At 41.8% G+C, this 20,645-nt stretch overlaps 1 protein-coding gene and 1 pseudogene across 10 annotated transcripts in view; both read left to right on the top strand.

Moving 5' to 3' along the window:
• The window catches only part of NAALADL2 (N-acetylated alpha-linked acidic dipeptidase like 2), a 1,451,400-nt gene that overhangs the window by 1,417,844 nt on the left and 12,911 nt on the right, over nucleotides 1-20,645 (top strand). The window lies entirely within an intron of this gene.
• On the top strand, nucleotides 189-1,489 carry LOC141092756 (polymerase delta-interacting protein 3 pseudogene; annotated as a pseudogene).

The raw sequence follows: 20,645 nt of genomic DNA, 5'->3' as shown, positions 1-20,645 counted from the left end.
GAGCGGGTCTACTAACTTGTAATACCCATGCAGTAAGTATATGGGCTGGCAAACATTTCCTCCGGGGGGTACACATCAACATACTGTGTAAACATTATTTTTTAACGGGCATCATTAACACCCTTGAAAACAATAATGTGGTTTCCTACACAGTTGCTGCAGGGAAGGTGCAGTTTTGTAGCAGAAATATGGTGGACTTGTTGGATAATGTGATTTGGAAAAGGGCCATGGTGATGGTGGGAATGGGAATGTACAGGATTAATAATAGGGGTGCTATGGGAGGTCTGAGATCCAGGATCCAGCCTACAATGATTAGTTATTTACCCACCGCCAATTACCATTATGAATTTGAAGCCCGTCAGAAGATAGGTGTAGCAGATGCACTTCTGAAGCTAGGAATAAAAGATGCCTGTGAGAAATTGTTTGCAAATGATGCACATTTCCATATAAAGGGTAAACTGCAAATGCTAGTGAGATGCTGAATTCTAGAAAGCAGCAGATCAGTGTTGGAAGAAAACCAACCCAACTGATGGATACTCATGAAAAACTAAGTTTAAAGAGGAGTACACCTGCAGTAACTATTAACTCACCCGTGGCATAAGGTTCTTCATCTTCACCCATAAATATTACCAAGACCATCTAAATTTCACAGACGAAAACTATTTCTTCGGCTGTAATGAACACTGTTAAAGAAATGCAAATAAACATAGTTAACCAAGAACCTTGGAAACCACAGACTTCCTCTTTACAAGATATGAATGATTATGGTATTGATGACGACTTGGAACTTTCCCACATCTCCATCAAGAAGATGAAGATCACAACTGCCAACACTGTGCAAAAAAGGCCGGGAATGTCTGGAAATTAATTTTCCCTTGGGCAAACTTTACCTCTTACTAAAGTGGTACAGAATGATGCATACACAGCTCCCATGTCTACTCAGCATGAGACTTCGCCACCTTTATTGCACACAAAGGTGCTAACCAACATGTCACGGACACTTGTCACAAAGGAGGACAGTTCTTCAGTAGGGCCGACTCCTAAAGAGTTTTTAGTTAGCCCATTAGAAGGCACTAAAATGACCACTAATAATTTTCATCCAAGAGTCACAGAGGAAGATATTGTGTAGATTTTCTATGTATGCGTTGCCTTGAAGCACACCCTCTTGTTGAGTTACGGAGTTGCAGAGGTTGTGTTTGTAAGAAAGGAAGATGCAGTTGGTGCCTACAAAAAATAAAACCGATACCAAGATGGACAACCAAAGAAATGCAATCTACATTTGAATGGTAGTGTGATGACATCAAACCAGCCTATCCTTCTAAGATTAAGTGACACCCCATCAAAGAAGGAAGGTGAATCTACAAGAAACACAAACTCCTCCTCCAGTGTTGCTTCAAATGCTCCCGCTGAAGTTGATCCTGATACTATTTTTAAATCCTCAAGGTCATCAACAGTCATCCAACCAACTGTATTTAAGATTAAGCTATGATGAGACCACCACAAATTGGAGACTGTAATAAGAGAGATTACCAATTCACACATGGGCCCAGAGAATCCTTAAAACAAAGTCCTTAATTTTTCTTCTTGGGTTTTGTTTAGTGCTGATCACCACATAGTTGATGTTTGAAGGAGTCTGACATCAGACATTGGACAATCAATTCTGTTCCTATAATTGCAGTACAGTTCACCTTCATTTTGGGGCAGTTGCGTTATTGCATAAAGAATTTCCGTTTTCCCCTTGCTCTATTTTTCTGATACAGCATGTTTATGGTTTGACTGTTATGTCAAGGGAGGCTGTTGAATAACTAGTTTAAATTTCTTCAATAATCTTGTTCTACTTAAAAGATAATGTTTTTTGTTTTGTAGTTTTAATATCTGGATTCCTACTAATGGATATGAAGACCTGCATATTCCAGTAAATGGGTTGTGAATTACTAAGTGTCCACCAACTGTGTTCTAGGCCAATAAAGTTTTTATGCCTAACTAATGTTTCACACTGTGAAAATGTCATCCAGAAATATACAATCGTAGGCAATACTTACTGACCTGCGACCGAAGCATGCTGTGCTGTCTATGATCGGAATACAGAGAAATACTGAAGGGAAATAGATCACGCTAATAGTGATCTAAATACTGAGATGTGTACAGAGCAATGCTGGGAGGACATAGATTGTTGTTTTCTATCAGCTTCATCTGCATTTAAAAATTTGTATTTAATGCTGGCAATAAAAAAAATTACTCGAGTGTAGGCAGGGCGCAGTGCCAAACCAAGACTATCTATTTGCTTTTCCTGTACAACCCTATAATTTTATTTAATTGATATTTATTTGGACTCCAGCACACCGAGAGAAATAGTGAAGGCTGGGGACCGAGTACCTTGGGAATGCTGTGTCCATCAGGTTGTGGAAAGCTTCTGTCTCCACGAGCCTAAAAGGCAACATTTCGAGTGCAAGCAGATGAGAAATTTGTGAATTTACTACTGTGGCCTGTGGAGAGTTTGCTGTGTATTTCTGCTTGCTTTCCAAGGACTGGGGTATGCTCAACTGAATGCTGCACTGGACAAAGAAGTGGACATACTTGATGATGGTGCAAGTTGAGTGTGTGCAACGACAGGTGCAGGAGGCATCTTCACAGGCACCATGGACAGGGGATAGACTTCCACGCACAACAGCAGAAGAAGCAATGATGTCACCCTGAGACAGTGTTCCTGGACCCGGGGGCTTCACTGCCATGTGCATGATCATGCTGGTGGTGGTCAGGCTGGTAGTTTTGCTACACCTGCTGATGTGGGCATGGCAGGTGGTGCAAATGGCCTGTTTGGGGTTAATGGCAGTTGTACTGCCAACTTCTGTCGTGTTGTGTTGATGAGGAACAGTTGCCCGCCTTCTGTCTGACACCACCACACTGCTTCTTCCTGTCTGTTTGGGTGCTACACCTCCCTCCCCCTGTGCGCTGCTGTCCTCGCTCTGCATGTCCTCCTGCAATGTTGGGCCTGTTACTATATCATACACCACCTCATTTTCCACTTCCACACCCTTGTCCTACTCATGATTTTCTGTCAATTGTGCCTCATCATCGTCCACCTCTTGTGACACGTTCCCACCGTCAACTTCTTGTGACCATGGTTGCCAAAAATTTGGGCATCTCTACATGCAATCTCATCTTGTCTCGCTTCAAGTGGACAGGGAGAGAGGCCCAAATCTATAAATAGAAAAATGAACAGCTCTTTGGAGTGCCCAAGTGTAGGATCAGTTGTCTAGGCACTCGGCATGGTGGGAGGAAGGAGGATCAGAGTGAGGAATAGGCGGTCCAGACTCGCAGCTACTCAGACTTGACTGTGTGGAAGACAGGGTGGTGGTGGTTGCAAACTGACAGGAAGCATTATCCTCTATCCAACCAACAACCTTTTGACACTGCACTGGGTTCAATTTTGGTGTACTGCTGTGATCCCCTAGTAATTGGGACAGGAAGGTCGAGCAAGAAGATGTGGGTGTTTTTTGTGGCCTAATTTTAGATTGACCATGGCCTCGGACCTCTGCATTCACCATCACGTCCACAATTTGAAGCCCACAGATAGATGAGGTGTGAGACAGAGATATTACACTGTAAAATATGCGGCCTGTATTTTTATTTTTTTTACAGGAAAATAGTGTCAAGAACTATGGAAACATATAGCAAAAACAGTTGAATGGAGGCCTCAAACGCCACAATTTGTAGCCCACAGATAGATGAGGCATGTGACGGAGATACTGCACTGTAAAATATGTGGCCTGTATTTTTATTTTTTTTGCACGAAAGCATGTCAAGAGCTAGGGTAACACACAGCAAAAACAGTTGACTGAAGCCCTCAAATGACATAATTTATAGCCCACAGATAGATGAGGCATGTGACGGAAATAGAACACCTTCAGATATCTGGCCTGTATTTTTTGGGGGGACAGTAAAATTGTGTCATTAAGTAGGCTTAGACACAACCAAAAAGTACTATAGAGGCCTGAAATGGCACAATTTTGACCTCAATGATATGCGATCTGTGTGGTGGACAAAACCCCATGGAAAATATCTGCCCTGTAGCTAAATATTTTTTGGCAGCAAAGTGGTGTCAAAAAATTGTATAATACACTACAAAAATTTTTACAGTAACACAAAAATGGCAGAATTTTTTGTGCACTCAGATGTGATAGCTGGGGCTGGCAAACACGTTTAAAGTACCTGGATTTTCACGCTGTACTATGAAAAGGATCTGGCTGCATTCTGTAATGTCAACAAGCAAATGGAGAAAAAATGTGTGCTCTGGATTGGTTTTTAATAAAATAATCAGGATTAAGATGCTAAAAAAATTACTGCTGGCCACTGATACTTGGGGCTATGTATATATGGTCAATATATGTAATAGGTAGCAGCAGGCAGTAATGGAATGGACCCTCTTGATGTATGCAATAAAGTATGCCACATACAATGCCTGTCTGACTAGCGCTGATATCTATATACCCACATACACTGCCTGCCTGCCTTGCACTGATATGTATATACCCACATACACCCCCTGCCTATCTAGCACTCCAATCTATATACCCTGTATTTAGTCCTTAGAAAGACAGTTGATTTAGCTGGATTTGTGGATTCAATTATGGTATACCCACAGTAACTGTATACCTACCTCACCTATTCTGTCCCTATTGCTGCTGCAACTCTCCCTACACTAATGATCCCATAGCTGACTGTGCTGAGCAGGGCAGTGACAGGTCTGAAATATACCGGACGATGCTGTGTGGCCAGCCAATCACTGTAATGCCACAACCAACATGGCTGCAGCATTACAGTTCATGGCAGACAATCCCTGCATGTTTGATTAGCACTCTAAGAGTGTGTGCACACGCTGCGGATTCTGCTGCGGATCTGCAGCGGTTTTGGTCCTGCGGATCCGCAGCAGTTTTTGCTGTGGTGGACAGAACCATTATAACCTATGTCAAACCGCAGGGGAAAACCGTAGGCTAAACTGCAGAAAAACTGCAGATAAACCGCAGGTCTTTTGACCTGTGGATTTACCTGCGGTTTTCATCTAATCCACGTGGAAAATTCCGCACAGCAATCTGCAGCATGTGCACACACCCCTAAAGAGTGCCAAACATGCAATGCGGGGACCCGGGCTCCCGCCAAGCTCCACGAGTACAGCGATGCTCAGGCAAGTACTGATCATTATTGAGTATGCTCATTCATCACTAATGAGGACCTCTCTGTTCGTGATAACCAGGCTTCCTGAATCTGACAACTGAGGGTTGTAGCCTGAATCTGTCAGTTTCGCCTGGCTGAATATCAAAAATGCAGGGGAACCCCATGTAATTTTTTTAAAATTTATTCATTTATAGCCCATCAGTCACTGCCCGCTCTTGCTGTTAACAGTTGAATACAATACTCAACATTGTCCCCTGCTAGTGCTGATCACAGAGCAAGCAGGGGACAATGATGTGAGCTGTATTCATCACCTGGTGCCAGGGAACAGCACGAACAGTTCAGCTGATTTCCAGGTGCCGGTACATGTCACACTGATATCAAACTGATATCATCCGTGTACACGTGTGTGGGAAGTTATACGGACCATGCTGCTACCAGAAACACTGACGTCTGAAACAGCTCTCAGTGAAATCGATCAATTACCTAACTTTGGCTAAATTTTGCCAATTTTTAGGAAAAATGCTTGTGAATCCAAGCACGATTCCGAATGTGCAACGTTCATGCTGAATTTGAGATTGCCAAATGTTTTACAAACAAGTTAGTTCATCTCTACTTACTAGCTTACTAGTTCCTTTTGATCTATAAAAATCCCTATTTTACAACTAATATATCACATTTACTTTTTTCATTTTTTTCTCTTTCGAGTTTTCCTCCCCTTATTGCAAGAACCATATCTAAAATCATTTAATTTTCTGCCGACAAAGCCATTTGAAGCCTTGGTTTTTGCAGGATGTCTGTTTTATTTTATCATACAATGTACGGTAAAGTGGGAAAAAATTCTGGGAGTGGTTAAATTAAATAAAAAAAAAAACAAACATCAATTGTCAATTTATTTATTTTTATTTTTTGGGGGATGGAGAGTTTTATGATGTTCATTGGATAGTAAAAACGACTTGTCAGTATAAATTTAGGTCTATGTGATTAACCTGATACCAAATTTGTTTGGATTTATTTTATTGAAGTAGTGGAAAAAAATTGGAAAAATGAATAAAAAAAATAAATACATTTTTCTTGTGTCGCTAATTTCTGAGACACGTATCATTTTCTGCGCTACAAGCTAACTTTTTATTGATATAATTCTGGTGTAGATATGTCTTTGATTGCTTCTTTTTGAATTTTTTTTACTTAGCTGAGGTGGCTAAAAGAAAAAATAAAACTCTATAATTCTGGAAAACACCGCTTCTGATAGGCGGTAAAATCATCCCCGCTTGTGAAAGAGCAGCGGTTCCCACGGTGTCACAGTGTGAGCCTGCTGCTGTGATTGGAGTTATAAAATTCGCCTCTGGCCACTGGTAACAACAGATGGGACTACCACTCATCAGCCAATGCCTGCTGCCCCTATTAACAGTGAGAACAACAGCAGTTCATGGGAATATTCATCAGTCGGCTCCTGCCCTGTAAATAAATGATCAAAGAAAAAAGATGGTGTGGGTTCCCTGTATTTTTGATCACAAGTCAGGTAAAACTGACAGCTGAGAGCAGTAAACCTTAGCTGTCAGCTTCAGCAAGGCTGGATATCTAGAGTAGATGGGTCCCCATGTCGTATTGAATTATTTATAAAAATAATTTTAAAAAAGCATAGAGTCCCCCATTTTTGATATCCAGCCTTACTAAAACAGACAGCTGGGGGCTGACATTCTCAGGCTGGTAAGGAGTCATGGATATTGGCCTCCCAGCCTAAAAATAGCAGCCCACAGCAGCTGAGATTGGTGAGATCCCCGCTAGCACTGTGAGACTAGTGGGGATCTCACTGAGTTCACCGCAGTTTAGCCCGGCTGGGCACACAGCCTCAGGTAACCTCGATTATGTCACCACTGGTCACTAAGGCTGGGCTCGCAGCAGTTCAGTCACCTGTGGTTCTCAAACCTAGACGGTTGCATCTTGGCACCATCCAGGTTGAAAAATATTTATCCCCCAGACATGGAATACGGCGTGGGTCAGAACAACTGACAGGTGAGGGATATCATTGTTTTTTATTTTTGTTTTCTTACAGGAGACGAGGGGTTCAGTGGAATTAGGCTATAGGTGAGTATAACTATGTTCGTTATATTTAAATCTAAAAAGGGAAAGCATGTTTTGCTTTATTTCTAATAAAAGACTTTATTCTGGCTGTGTCTTTATTTACCATGTAGCTATAGGATTAGTAATGGATAGGTGTCATCAACCCCTCAAATATGAACCCCACTTGCCACCACCTCAGGGAATGTACTAAGAGCCGGACAAATCACCGCAATTGGCACATCTAATAGATGCGCTTTTTCTGGGCTGCTGCGAGCTGCTATTTTTAGGCTGAGGGGTCCAATATCCATGGCCCTATACCAATCTGAGAATACCAGCCCCCAGCTTTCTTCTTTAGCAAGGCTGGTTGCCAAAAATGGGGAGAACCGCACTCCATTTTTTAAATTATTTCTGTAAGTAATTAAATACAGCGTGAGGATCCCTCTATTCTTGATTACCAGCCTTGCTGAAGAGGACAGCTGAGGGTTGCAGCCCTCAGCTGTCAGTTTTGCCTGGCTGGTTATTAAAAGTGCAGAGAAACCCATGCCATTTTTTAAATTTATTTACAGTGCAGAAGCCAGCTGATAAATACTCCCATCAGCTGCTCCTGCTCTCACTGATATTAGCTGCAGCAGGCGTCAACTGATGGGAGCAGTAGTCAGCTGACACCAGTGACCGGAGGAAAACTTTATACCTCCAATATTAGCTGTGGGTTCAGGCTCACGCTCACATGGCCTGCACATGACAGCAATGCAAACACTGGATGTTTGGGCCCCCTAATCAAGTGAATGGGGTTTGGATACTGGGACCTAAATCCTAGTGAACATCTTTGGAAAGAGCTGAAACATGCTGTCTGGAAAAGGCAGCCTTCAAATATGAGACAATTGTGGCAGTTTGCTCTTGAGGAGTGGGCCAAAATTCCTGTCGAGCAGTGCAGAAGTCTCATTGACAGTTACAGGAATCGTTTGGTTGCAGTGATTGCCTCAAAAGATTGTACAACAAAATATTAAGATAAGGGTACCATCGTTTCTGTCCAGGCCTATTTTGTGAGCTTTATTTTTGTTTTAAATTCTGTGGAAGCATGGTTGAAAAGCAATGTCTGACTTTCATTTGTTCATTATCATAGATTTTTTAGTTATTATTACTTTAGTCATATTCAAGTTATTTTTGTGTCCATTGTGGGTTTTTCTGCCATTAAATGAGGGGTACCAACAATTTTGACAATGTGTGTATTTGCTAAGAGTATCTAAACAGTGCTAGACTTCAGACAATGGTACCTGTACACTCAAGGTGTGAAAAAAATAGGCACCATGTTTCAAAATGAAATAGGTGCCAACACTTCTCTCCTGTAGGACAAGAACAAAATAATAATAATAGTTATAATAATAATAATATGAAATTATAATTATTCATCAGGAGAAGTATCATGGAATCAAATGGGATGTTCATGACCAAAAGAAACAATATTACAATATAAAAAGTACCTCACGTATACTAAATATATCAAGGACACCAACAGAAAGTACTAAAATGATAACCAGCTGCAATTATTTTTCAGAAAGTGGGATGCCTGCTCTATGCCTTCATGTAGGAGAACTTGAGCCACTCTCTTAACCTGATATTAAGCTTAAAAGTGCATTGCATTGTAGATATGTGGAGCAGCAACTTTATAGACAGTGACTGTATATATTTTTCAGGGCCAAGTGTATGAATGTTTTGTGTGGTAGCTACTCACTACAGCAACCAGGACTAGTGGTGAATCCTCCATGGTTGGGCGAAGTCTGATTCTATCATCATGTAGGGGTTGGAAAACACCATCAACACCTCCTCTGCATCCTACTCAATGAACATGTCCCTATCTGCATTAATACACATTATTGAATCCACTCCCCACACTCAGTATTTTTACTCTTGTAAGGTTAAGCGCTGTCAAAGCTGTTTTTCAGCTTGTGAGCATGGCCAACCAAAGCTCTACAGAGGATAAGTCACTAGTCTTCATCAAGCAAAGCTAATGCTAGATCGTTCCCACTCAATTGACAATGCCCTTTACAGCCTGGCTGCATCACATTTGGGTAAAATGACTGTTGCTTCCTGCATTGCACACTTCTTGAATTTAATTGTGGAACATCATTTAGTGAAGCATACCTATTTGAAGAAAGCGGTGATATCCATATCTAAAATTATGTACACTACACACAGTCACTAGAGACTATTGCATGGCAATGTAACCACCAGGCTAAACAACCCCTACAGCATGTTCTCTGTTTGCCAGTGACCCCCCTGAGGGCTTCCATCTCCTAGACTCATGCCTCTCTCTTTCACAATCCTCACACTGTAACCAGATGAAGTCCACTTCACAATCAATCACAGCATGTTGTCTTCCATTTGCTGGCTGACTAGTCCCAGAGATGTCTAGCTCATCACAGGGTAATAAAGAAAGATATGTCAACAGCTTATAACTAGTGTTGAGTGATACCATCCGATATTGAGAAATATCGGATCGGATTGGATCGGTCCGATACCCAAAAAGTATCGGGTATCGCCGATTCCGATACCGGAAACCCCATTCAAGTCAAAGGGACAGAAATATCGGAATTAAAAAAAACCCTTTCTTTACTTGTACATCCAGTTCGGGAGGGGGTAAGAGTGTGGGCGATGCGTGGGCGGACACTGTGCGTGTCTGTGTGGGTGGAGTCTGTACGGGCCTGCCGGGGGTCTGTGCAGGCCAGCTGGGGGTCTGTGCGGGCTGTTGGGGGTCTGTGCGGGCCTGCTGGGGGTCTGTATGGGCCTGCTGGGGGTTTGTGCGGGCTGCTGGGGGTCTGTGCGGGCTGTCTGGGGTCTGTGCGGGCCTGCCCGGGGTCTGTACGGGGCTGCCGGGGGTCTGTGCGGGCTGCCGGGGGTCTGTGCGGGCTGCCGGGGGTCTGTGCGGGCCTGCCGGGGGTTTTGTGTGTGTGCAGGCATCGTCCAATGGGACTACAAGTCCCATCGGGCTATGCCTGCTACAATGACAGTGATTGACACAATAGCCAATGATTGGACAGCAGTAGTCCCATCATCCAGCTAATGTGTTGAATGTAAAAAAAAAAATATACATACTAAATACATACTACATATATACTACATTCATACAACATACACACATACATACTACATACATACTACATTCATACAACATACATACATACATACTACATACATACTTCATATATACTACATTCATACAACATACATACATACTACATACATACTTCATATATACTACATTCATACAACATACATACATACTACATATATACTACATTCATGCAACATACATACATGTACATACTACATGCATACTACATATATACTACATATATACTACATTCATACAACATACATACTACATACATACTTCATGTATACTACATTCATACTACATACATACTTCATATATATTCATATATACTACATTCATCATACATACATACATATATACTACATTCATACAACATACATACATACTACATATATACTACATTCATACAACATACATACATAGTACATACTACATACATACTACATACATACAACATACATAAAACATGCTACAGACATACAACATACATATTACATACAATACATTCATACATACAATACATACATATAGACATACAGTACATACAACATACAGTACATACTCACCATGACTTGTCACTTTGATCCCCGAAGCCAGTGTCATCTTTAAAAAATATTAAAATAACAAACAACCGATATACTCCCTGATCCGCAGAAATCCACGAGTGTCCCACGATGATCTCCCGTGGAGAACAGCAGCATCAGCTGATGCCACCGCTCTCTAGGGGCCCCAGGAATACAATGACGGGAGGTAGGTATCCTTCCGCACTGTATTCCTCCGCCACTGTAAAAAAATAGTCCCTAGTCTCACTTTTGGCATTGCTGTGTGAGAAAGTTCCCACGCAGCTTTTGCCATAAAGTGAGACCAGTGAACTATAGTAACCTCTCAGTGATGCATTGAAGGAGATCGTCGTGGGACACTCGTGGATATCTGCAGATCAGGAAGTATATCGCTTGTTTGTTATTTTAATATTTTTTTTAAAGATGACACTGGCTTCGGGGATCAAAGTGACAAGTGATGGTGAGTATGTACTCTATGTTATATGTACTGTATGTCTATATGTATGTATTGTATGAATGTTTTGTATGTAGTATGTATGTATGTATGTATGTTGTATGAATGTTGTATGTATGTATGTTGTATGAATGTAGTATGTTTGTATGTTGCATGAATGTAGTATATATGTAGTATGTATGTATGTATGTTGTATGAATGTAGTATATATGTAGTATGTATGTATGTTGTATGAATGTAGTATATACAGTGGGGCAAAAAAGTATTTAGTCAGTCAGCAATAGTGCAAGTTCCACCACTTAAAAAGATGAGAGGCGTCTGTAATTTACATCATAGGTAGACCTCAACTATGGGAGACAAACTGAGAAAAAAAAATCCAGAAAATCACATTGTCTGTTTTTTTTCATTTTATTTGCATATTATGGTGGAAAATAAGTATTTGGTCAGAAACAAAATTTCATCTCAATACTTTGTGATATATCCTTTGTTGGCAATGACAGAGGTCAAACGTTTTCTGTAAGTCTTCACAAGGTTGCCACACACTGTTGTTGGTATGTTGGCCCATTCCTCCATGCAGATCTCCTCTAGAGCAGTGATGTTTTTGGCTTTTCGCTTGGCAACACGGACTTTCAACTCCCTCCAAAGGTTTTCTATAGGGTTGAGATCTGGAGACTGGCTAGGCCACTCCAGGACCTTGAAATGCTTCTTACGAAGCCACTCCTTCATTGCCCTGGCGGTGTGATTTGGATCATTGTCATGTTGAAAGACCCAGCCACGTTTCATATTCAATGCCCTTGCTGATGGAAGGAGGTTTGCACTCAAAATCTCACGATACATGGCCCCATTCATTCTTTCATGTACCCGGATCAGTCGTCCTGGCCCCTTTGCAGAGAAACAGCCCCAAAGCATGATGTTTCCACCACCATGCTTTACAGTAGGTATGGTGTTTGATGGATGCAACTCAGTATTCTTTTTCCTCCAAACACGACAAGTTGTGTTTCTACCAAACAGTTCCAGTTTGGTTTCATCAGACCATAGGACATTCTCCCAAAACTCCTCTGGATCATCCAAATGCTCTCTAGCAAACTTCAGACGGGCCCGGACATGTACAGGCTTAAGCAGTGGGACACGTCTGGCACTGCAGGATCTGAGTCCATGGTGGCATAGTGTGTTACTTATGGTAGGCCTTGTTACATTGGTCCCAGCTCTCTGCAGTTCATTCACTAGGTCCCCCCGCGTGGTTCTGGGATTTTTGCTCACCGTTCTTGTGATCATTCTGACCCCACGGGGTGGGATTTTGCGTGGAGCACCAGATCGAGGGAGATTATCAGTGGTCTTGTATGTCTTCCATTTTCTAATTATTGCTCCCACAGTTGATTTCTTCACTCCAAGCTGGTTGGCTATTGCAGATTCAGTCTTCCCAGCCTGGTGCAGGGCTACAATTTTGTTTCTGGTGTCCTTTGACAGCTCTTTGGTCTTCACCATAGTGGAGTTTGGAGTCAGACTGTTTGAGGGTGTGCACAGGTGTCTTTTTATACTGATAACAAGTTTAAACAGGTGCCATTACTACAGGTAATGAGTGGAGGAAAGAGGAGACTCTTAAAGAAGTTGTTACAGGTCTGTGAGAGCCAGAAATCTTGATTGCTTGTTTCTGACCAAATACTTATTTTCCACCATAATATGCAAATAAAATGAAAAAAAAACAGACAATGTGATTTTCTGGATTTTTTTTTTCTCAGTTTGTCTCCCATAGTTGAGGTCTACCTATGATGTAAATTACAGACGCCTCTCATCTTTTTAAGTGGTGGAACTTGCACTATTGCTGACTGACTAAATACTTTTTTGCCCCACTGTATGCTGTATGAATGTTGTACATATGTAGTATGTATGTAGTATGTATGTTTTTTTGTTTTTTTTTACATTCAACACATTAGCCGGATTATGGGACTACTACTGTGCCATCATTGGCTAATGTGTCAATCACTGTCATTAGAGCAGGCATAGCTCGATGGGACTTGTAGTTCCATCGGACGATACCTGCACACACACACTGACCCCCGGTAGGCCCGTACAGACCCCCAGCAGTCCGCACAGACCCCCGGCAGGCCCGCACAGACCACGCATCATGATGCGCACAGACCACGCATCATGATGACATCATTTCAGCAGCCAATCACAGCCACAACAGTGGCTCATTGCATTATGGGAACTTCCGATTCTGGTATCCGATATTGTAAAAATATCGGTACTCGGTATCGTAATTCCGATACAGCGAATATCGGCCGATACCCGATATTTGCAGTATCGGAATGCTCAACACTACTTATCACAGTAAAGATTAAATTGCTTCTATATATAAATACATGACATTTAACATAATTCATCACATCCATTGACACGAATCACCTCACAGGGATCATTCTCTGATAGAATTCATATGACTTCTCCATTCTGTTCTACTAGATTTTGACACAAGATTAGGAGAGTCTTATACATTAAAAATGATATCCTATAATCTAGACAGCGCTGCTAAGTGACCAACTTTTTTCTTGCTTGCATTTACATTCCATATATATATATTCTATAATATAAATCTGTAAGCATCACTCTGTTCGAAACCTTTATAGACTGCGCACACTGCATACCGCCGTCTCCGGCGCCATACTTACATACTTACCTGACCGGGAGGAGCATTACCGCAGAGCTTCTGTTCGGCCAGAGACCGGGACAGAAGTGCGGCTGGAATCGTGCATGCACATAGTGTGATCCGATGCCATTTTACTTAAGACAGATTTGCAGTGTGTCTTCAGCAATATGGCGCCATACAGCGCTATGGGCATGCGCGTACTCCGGTGCCACCCTCCTCCCCCGACCTCCAGCAGAATGAGACAGCACTGGAGCACAGGGAAGAAAGGTGAGTATAATTTTTTTGTATGTGTGTAGTTTAATAGGGGTGAGGGGACCATGCATACCAGGATAAGGGGGTGAGGGGACCATGCATACCAGGATAGAGCGTGAAGGGACCATGCATATCAGAATTGATGGGTGAGGGGACCATGCATACCAGAATAGGGGGGTGAGCAGTAGCATGCATACCAGGATTGGGGGGTGAGGGCACCATGCATACCAGGATTTGGGGGTGAGGGCACCATGCAAACCAGGATTGGGGGTGAGGGCACCATGCATACCAGTATTGGGGGTGAGGGGACCATGCATACCACGAAAGGGGGGTGAGGGGACCATGGATACCACAAAAAGGGTGAGAGGAACATGGATACCACAAAAGGGGGTGAGGGGACCATGAATACCAAGAAAGGGGGGTGAGGGGACCATGCATACCAGGAAAGGGGGGAGAAGGGGACCATGTATACCAGGAAAGGGGGTGAAAAGACCATACATACCAGGAAAGGGGGGTGAGGGGACCATGCATACCAGAATTGGGGGGTGAGGGGACCATGCATACCAGGATTGGGGGATAAGGGGACCATGCATACTAGGATAGAGGGGTGAGAGGACCATGCATACCACAAAAGGTGGGTGAGGGGACCATGCATACCACGAAAGGGGGGTGAGGGGACCATGCATACCACAAAAAGTGGGGGGGTGACATGCATACCAGGATTGGGGGGTGAGAGAACCATGCATTCAAGGAAATGGGGGTGAGGGGACCATGCATACCAGGAAAGGGGGGTGAAGGGGACCATAAATACCATGATTGGGGGGTGAAGGTAGCATGTATACCAGGATAGGGGGGCGAGAGCACCATGCATACCAGGATAGGGGGGTGAGGGGACCATGCAAACCATGATTGGGGGGTGAGAGGACCATGCATACCAGGATAGGTGGGTGAGAGGACCATGCATACCAGGCTTGGGGGGGTGAGGGGACCATGCATACCAGGATTGGGGGGTGAGGGGATCATGCATACCAGAATTGGGGGGATGAGAGTACCATGGATACCAGGATAGGGGGAGAGGGGTAGCATGCATACCAGGAAAGGTGTGGTGAGAGGACCATGCATACCAGGATAGGGGAGGTGAAAGGACCATGCATACTACGAATGGGGGGATGAGAGGACCATGGATACCAGGATAGGGGGATGAGGGGATCATGCATACCAGAAAGGGGAGGTGAGAGGACCATGCATGCCAGGATAGGGGGGAGAGGGGTAGCATGCATACCACGATAGGGGGTGAGAGGACCATGCATACCAGGATTGGGGAGGTGAGAGGACCATGCATACCAGAATAGGGGAGGTGAGTGGACCATGCATACTGGGAATGGGGGTGAGGGGACCATGCATACCAGGATTGGGGGCTGAGGGTAGCATGCCTACCAGGATAGGAGGGTGGCAGCACATAACAGGATGGGAGACAATATACAAATAAAAATGCTCGCCACGCGGGTATAGAACGGGTTTAATAGCTAGTATATGTATAATATGGGTTACACAGCCAGCATTTGCCTCTAAGAGCAGCAAGCAGTGCTGAGTTTTATCTGCTACTAACTCCTCAAATGCAGCTGTTCTTCTCTGACAGTGACCTTTATATCACGTGGTCTGAGGGTGTGCCTTTCCCTGCACCTATCAGACACCCTATGATGCAATCTTGGTCTGCTGGTGGGTTACCATGGCATTTGAGGTTTGCAGAAACACCCATTGCCTGCCATGTCAACACTTGTAAATATCCTGTGGCTGACCATGATTTTACTATGTGTTCTAGATTTTTAAGGGGACTAACAATTAAAGATTTTTAAAAATATTTCAAAAATTGATCACAAATCCTTTTCCTCATTGATGGAAAAAAAACAAATTTGGCATCTCTGTATCAACCAAAGTTTGATCTACCTCAAAAGAGTAACAATAAAATTGACAGCTTGCCGCGCCAAAGGACAAGCCCTCACACAGCTCCATAGACATAAAAAAAACGTACAGGTATTGGAATATGGCAGCAAAATTATTTTTCTACTCATTTGGTATCCCTGTAATTGTACTGACCTAGAGAGTCATGTTGCCAAGTCATTATTACAACAAGCAACACACACAAACCATGTTTTGGAATTTGGATTTTTTAATGATTTACCAGTAAATTGAAAGATACAGAGAATAGTGTTATTTAAAACTACAACTTGCCCTATAAAATGCAAGATATATAGCAATGTTGACAGAAAAATATAAAAGTTATGAAGAAGAAGATGAAGAAGATGAATAAAAATTGAAATCTCTTAAAAATAAAAATTTATCTATCGGAAACGTTTTAAGTATCCTTAAAGGGGTACTCCAAGAAATGTAATAAAATAAATAATAAAAATAGTGAAAGTACATTTATATATTTCAAAGGTTATGGATTACCTTGATTTAGCAATGAATTAGTAAAAAGATGATCTTTAGTTAGTGCACTATCAGGATTTTAAATATGTCAGCTCTCCTTTGTTTCCCTGTCATCTCAGCTGTGAGGTTGTAGGATGGACTGCACAAAGATGTCTCATCGAGACAGACTTTGGGTGAGAGAAGTGTCTTCTCAGGTATTGTGAGCGCTCATTCCTCTGTTCACCGAACCTGACAGGACAGCACAGCGATCCTGACAACAATACGACCTGGTAAGGATCACTGGTGCATCGCTAAATGGTCGCTAGTAAGCTATCTTACAGGCAGATCTCTTCAGCGATGCAGCAACCATCCAGCGATCCTCGGCTGTCGTTGGTACCTTGTCACACAGCAGCTTTTCTGAACGATTCCAGCCTCCGTCCCTGAGTTCTGCGTCGCCAACGCGGTTGCTTGTCGGGTCAAACACAGCAATGTGCGCTGGCCAGCGGGACGCCGATGATGAAAAAATGGCCCAGGACATTAGAACACGATCAGCGATATCCAGCGGGGGGGCCTGTCGCCGCTATGTGTCACATGTAGCAAGATCGCTGGCGAGATCGCTGTTGCGTCACAAAATCGGTGACGCTTCAGCGATCTCGCTATGTGAGACGGGGGCTTAAGATTCAACATTTATCTGATCAGCCTGATAGGTTTATTCGAGGGCAGGAGGACGCCGTAGAGCTGCTGGAATAAACTATGCAAAGCTGTCTTCAGCTTATCATGAGTAAAATATGTATGATACATTGTTTATGCTGTTACTTGTGTGTGTATATAATTATTCTAAATGAGAATAAGCTGAAGACAGCTAGTTTAGTTTATTCCAGTAGCTAAACAGCGTCCTCCTGCCCTCTAATAAACATATCAGGCTGGTGAGATAGATGTTGAATCTCAGTCAGCTAGAAAGGTTATCACCTGGTTCAGTCCACACTTGCTCCTCTGCTTGCCTGGTCAGGTTTGGTGAACAGAGGATTCAGGTTCGCATTTATGATACCTAACAGGACACTGCCCTCACTCGAGCAGACGTCTTTATGCAGTTTGTCCTGGGATGGCTGGGAAACTGCTGGGAGCTGATATATTTAAAAACCTGATAGTGCACTAGCTAAAGATTACCCTTTTCACTACCTCTTTGATAAATATAGACATATAGTAAAATTTGAAATATTTAAATGTACTTTTAATTTTAATTATTTATTTTTATTACATTTCTCAGAGTACCCCTTTAAGTAGAGACAAGTCGGCATAGAAATCAGTCATCAAAATATCATTTTACATATTGGGGTTTATTACATGTTGCATATGATGGGTCACCTTCAATGGAAAATGTTTTCTGCTAGCTCACCTTTCCTTAGCAAACCCAACACAAATTAAATAAGAAATCTAAAGGCTAATTATTAACCCAGGGAAGAGGATTTATTATAATCCAGACATTTATTCAGAAATAATTGAAGGTTACAATAATTTAACTTTTAACATCTATTACAATTATGTGTTGATATGAATTTTGCTATATCATTTTCTTTTATTTGCTTGGACCTTTAAATTATTTAACCCTCAAATAGCATTCTTTGTGCATAAAGCATAAAAAAAACAATATAGGCCAAGTGAAATGCACAGACCAGACTTGGTTCTGTGGAAACATTGGATATCTCAGTAATTACCAGTAAATATCATTAAAAAAAATTTAAATCCTTTATGTTAATACCATACTCTAAATGTGAAAAATGTGTAAATAAAAATGTGAATGAAAAATTACATAAACCCAAAGAAAATGGCAAATCTCCACACAAGGTTTGAGTTCTATCAGCCACTCATTCTGAATATGATGCATAGAAATATATATGGCCACATCATTCTATATTTCTATGCCTATTTATTTATCTATCAACAAGACCTTCTTAGCTTTATTACGACTTAGAGGAGTTGACCTATAAGTTATATTATTGACATATCAACAGAAAATTCAATACGTGTCCAATAGGTTTCAGTCCCGAGACCAACATCTATCTCATGATTTATGCAACTTTGCACATTGTAAGGACTGGAAAAGTAGTAGTGCATGTGTGACCTTCGTCTTTTCTTTGGGAGCTCGGAAAATTGTTAAGAAATTCTCATCTAAAAATAGTACTTGTCAAGGCCCAGTCCTTAAGATGGATGTTCCAATGATGAGCCTTGCACCAATCATAAGTTTATAGCATTCTCTGTCAATATTCCATAAATATAAAAGCTGGGAATAACCTTTTAATTATAATTTGATTGTGGTACCTGGCACTAAATTCAATGAAAGAAAAGGAAGCAAAACCATTTTCAGTCTCTTCCAATCATGGAAAATGATCTGTCACTTTTCTAGGGAACATTCTATGAATTTCAGCCATGTTTAACTTTGAATAAAACTTTGTGCTGTACCAGTTACATTATTCATTGTGATACACAGTACATATTTCTAACTTTTCTTACAATAGATAAGAAGTATGAACTTTATGCGGGTGAAGATATGATTGCGTTAACAGCACAATTCATGCCATCTTGCTTTGTGTCCTTTACATATCTTAGTTCTGATGTTATCATTTTAGAACACACACATTCTCGCCTATTGAATTTTGATTGTGTGGAAGAAAATGAACAGAGTTAAATAAGGTAACAATTTATAAAGCAAGGCTGTATTGAGATTTAAAAGCAGCCTTAATATCAAAAGAATACCAGCCCATATTCCTTTTTCATCCCACTCTATTGTTCATTAGTCTCCCTATAATTGTATCTACACCTCCTTACAATGTATCATAACATCTCCCCAGTGCTGAATGAGTATAGAATCACAGTAGTGCAGAGAGGCTTTTACTTCAGACTACATTTTTGTAACTTGGATTTGACTTTTTAATAGCAAGATCAGATATTTAATTTTGTTCAATAGAGAATTACAAAATCTGTTAATAATTTCCTTTAGCTAAAGTAGTTTCTTCATCAGCACAAGCAACTCAAGTAATATTGGTATGTAGCTGAGAAATCACTATATCCTGTCAATGGAGAGTGGAAAGGATATTAGGTGACAGATGTCAAAAGCTATGTCCTCTCTGTATTGGCACAAAATAATATTGCTAATGCCAAATGATAGGGTGTAGGAAATACAATTTCTGTATGGTTTTGATATGATAAGTGAAGAGTGACTAATCAGTGGGGTTGCTACCTCTAAGGACCCACTGATCATGAGAATTGGGATTCCCATTCCCCCATGTGAATGCACTAGTGATCACTCATTTCAATCTTTATGGATTGACAAAGATGGCTATAAACAGCCCGCACATACAGTTTTGTGAAAAAAAATGTTTGCCCCTGTTACAGAACCCCCCAGCACTCTGAATAGGAGATGCATGTATGATAGGTGCAATGTGAGATGCATACCCCTAATGCAGCAACCGACCGGCTGCGACCCCTGGACAGAGGTAAATGAGATATCCGACTTCTGACCTCCCCCCACCTTTGTAAATCCCACAGTAAATGATCGGGGGTCGCTGGCCACCTGTGGCTATTGTAATGTACATCTGGCGTCTTAATTAGAGCCTGTTATCTACTGGCCCACCACATATTGATTGTCCTGTCCTGTGTATGTATATATATTCTGAGACCGGTGAGTAAAATGTTGTCACACAGGAAATATGTGGAGAAGCAGTGATCTTTTATATGTTCCCATGTTACAAAGCCTTTCGAGCTAGCGGCCTTCATCCAGAAGTGAGGAAAAGCAGAGTGGACCTCCTGAAACATGGGGTGGTTATGTAAGAGGTATTACAGCACAGAAGTCTCCATTACAGCCCCCTTCCTGATTTCCTATTCTTTTGCATGTTTGTCACACTTAAATTTTACAGATCACTAACAAACTTAAACATTAGAAAAAGATAACTCAAGAAAACATAAAATGCATTT

Source organism: Dendrobates tinctorius, unplaced genomic scaffold, assembly GCF_039654945.1.
Source record: "Dendrobates tinctorius isolate UK_male_01 unplaced genomic scaffold, ASM3965494v1 ptg000060l, whole genome shotgun sequence".
Classification (NCBI taxonomy): Eukaryota; Metazoa; Chordata; class Amphibia; order Anura; family Dendrobatidae; genus Dendrobates; species Dendrobates tinctorius.
This window is presented reverse-complemented; position numbering and strand designations above follow the sequence as displayed.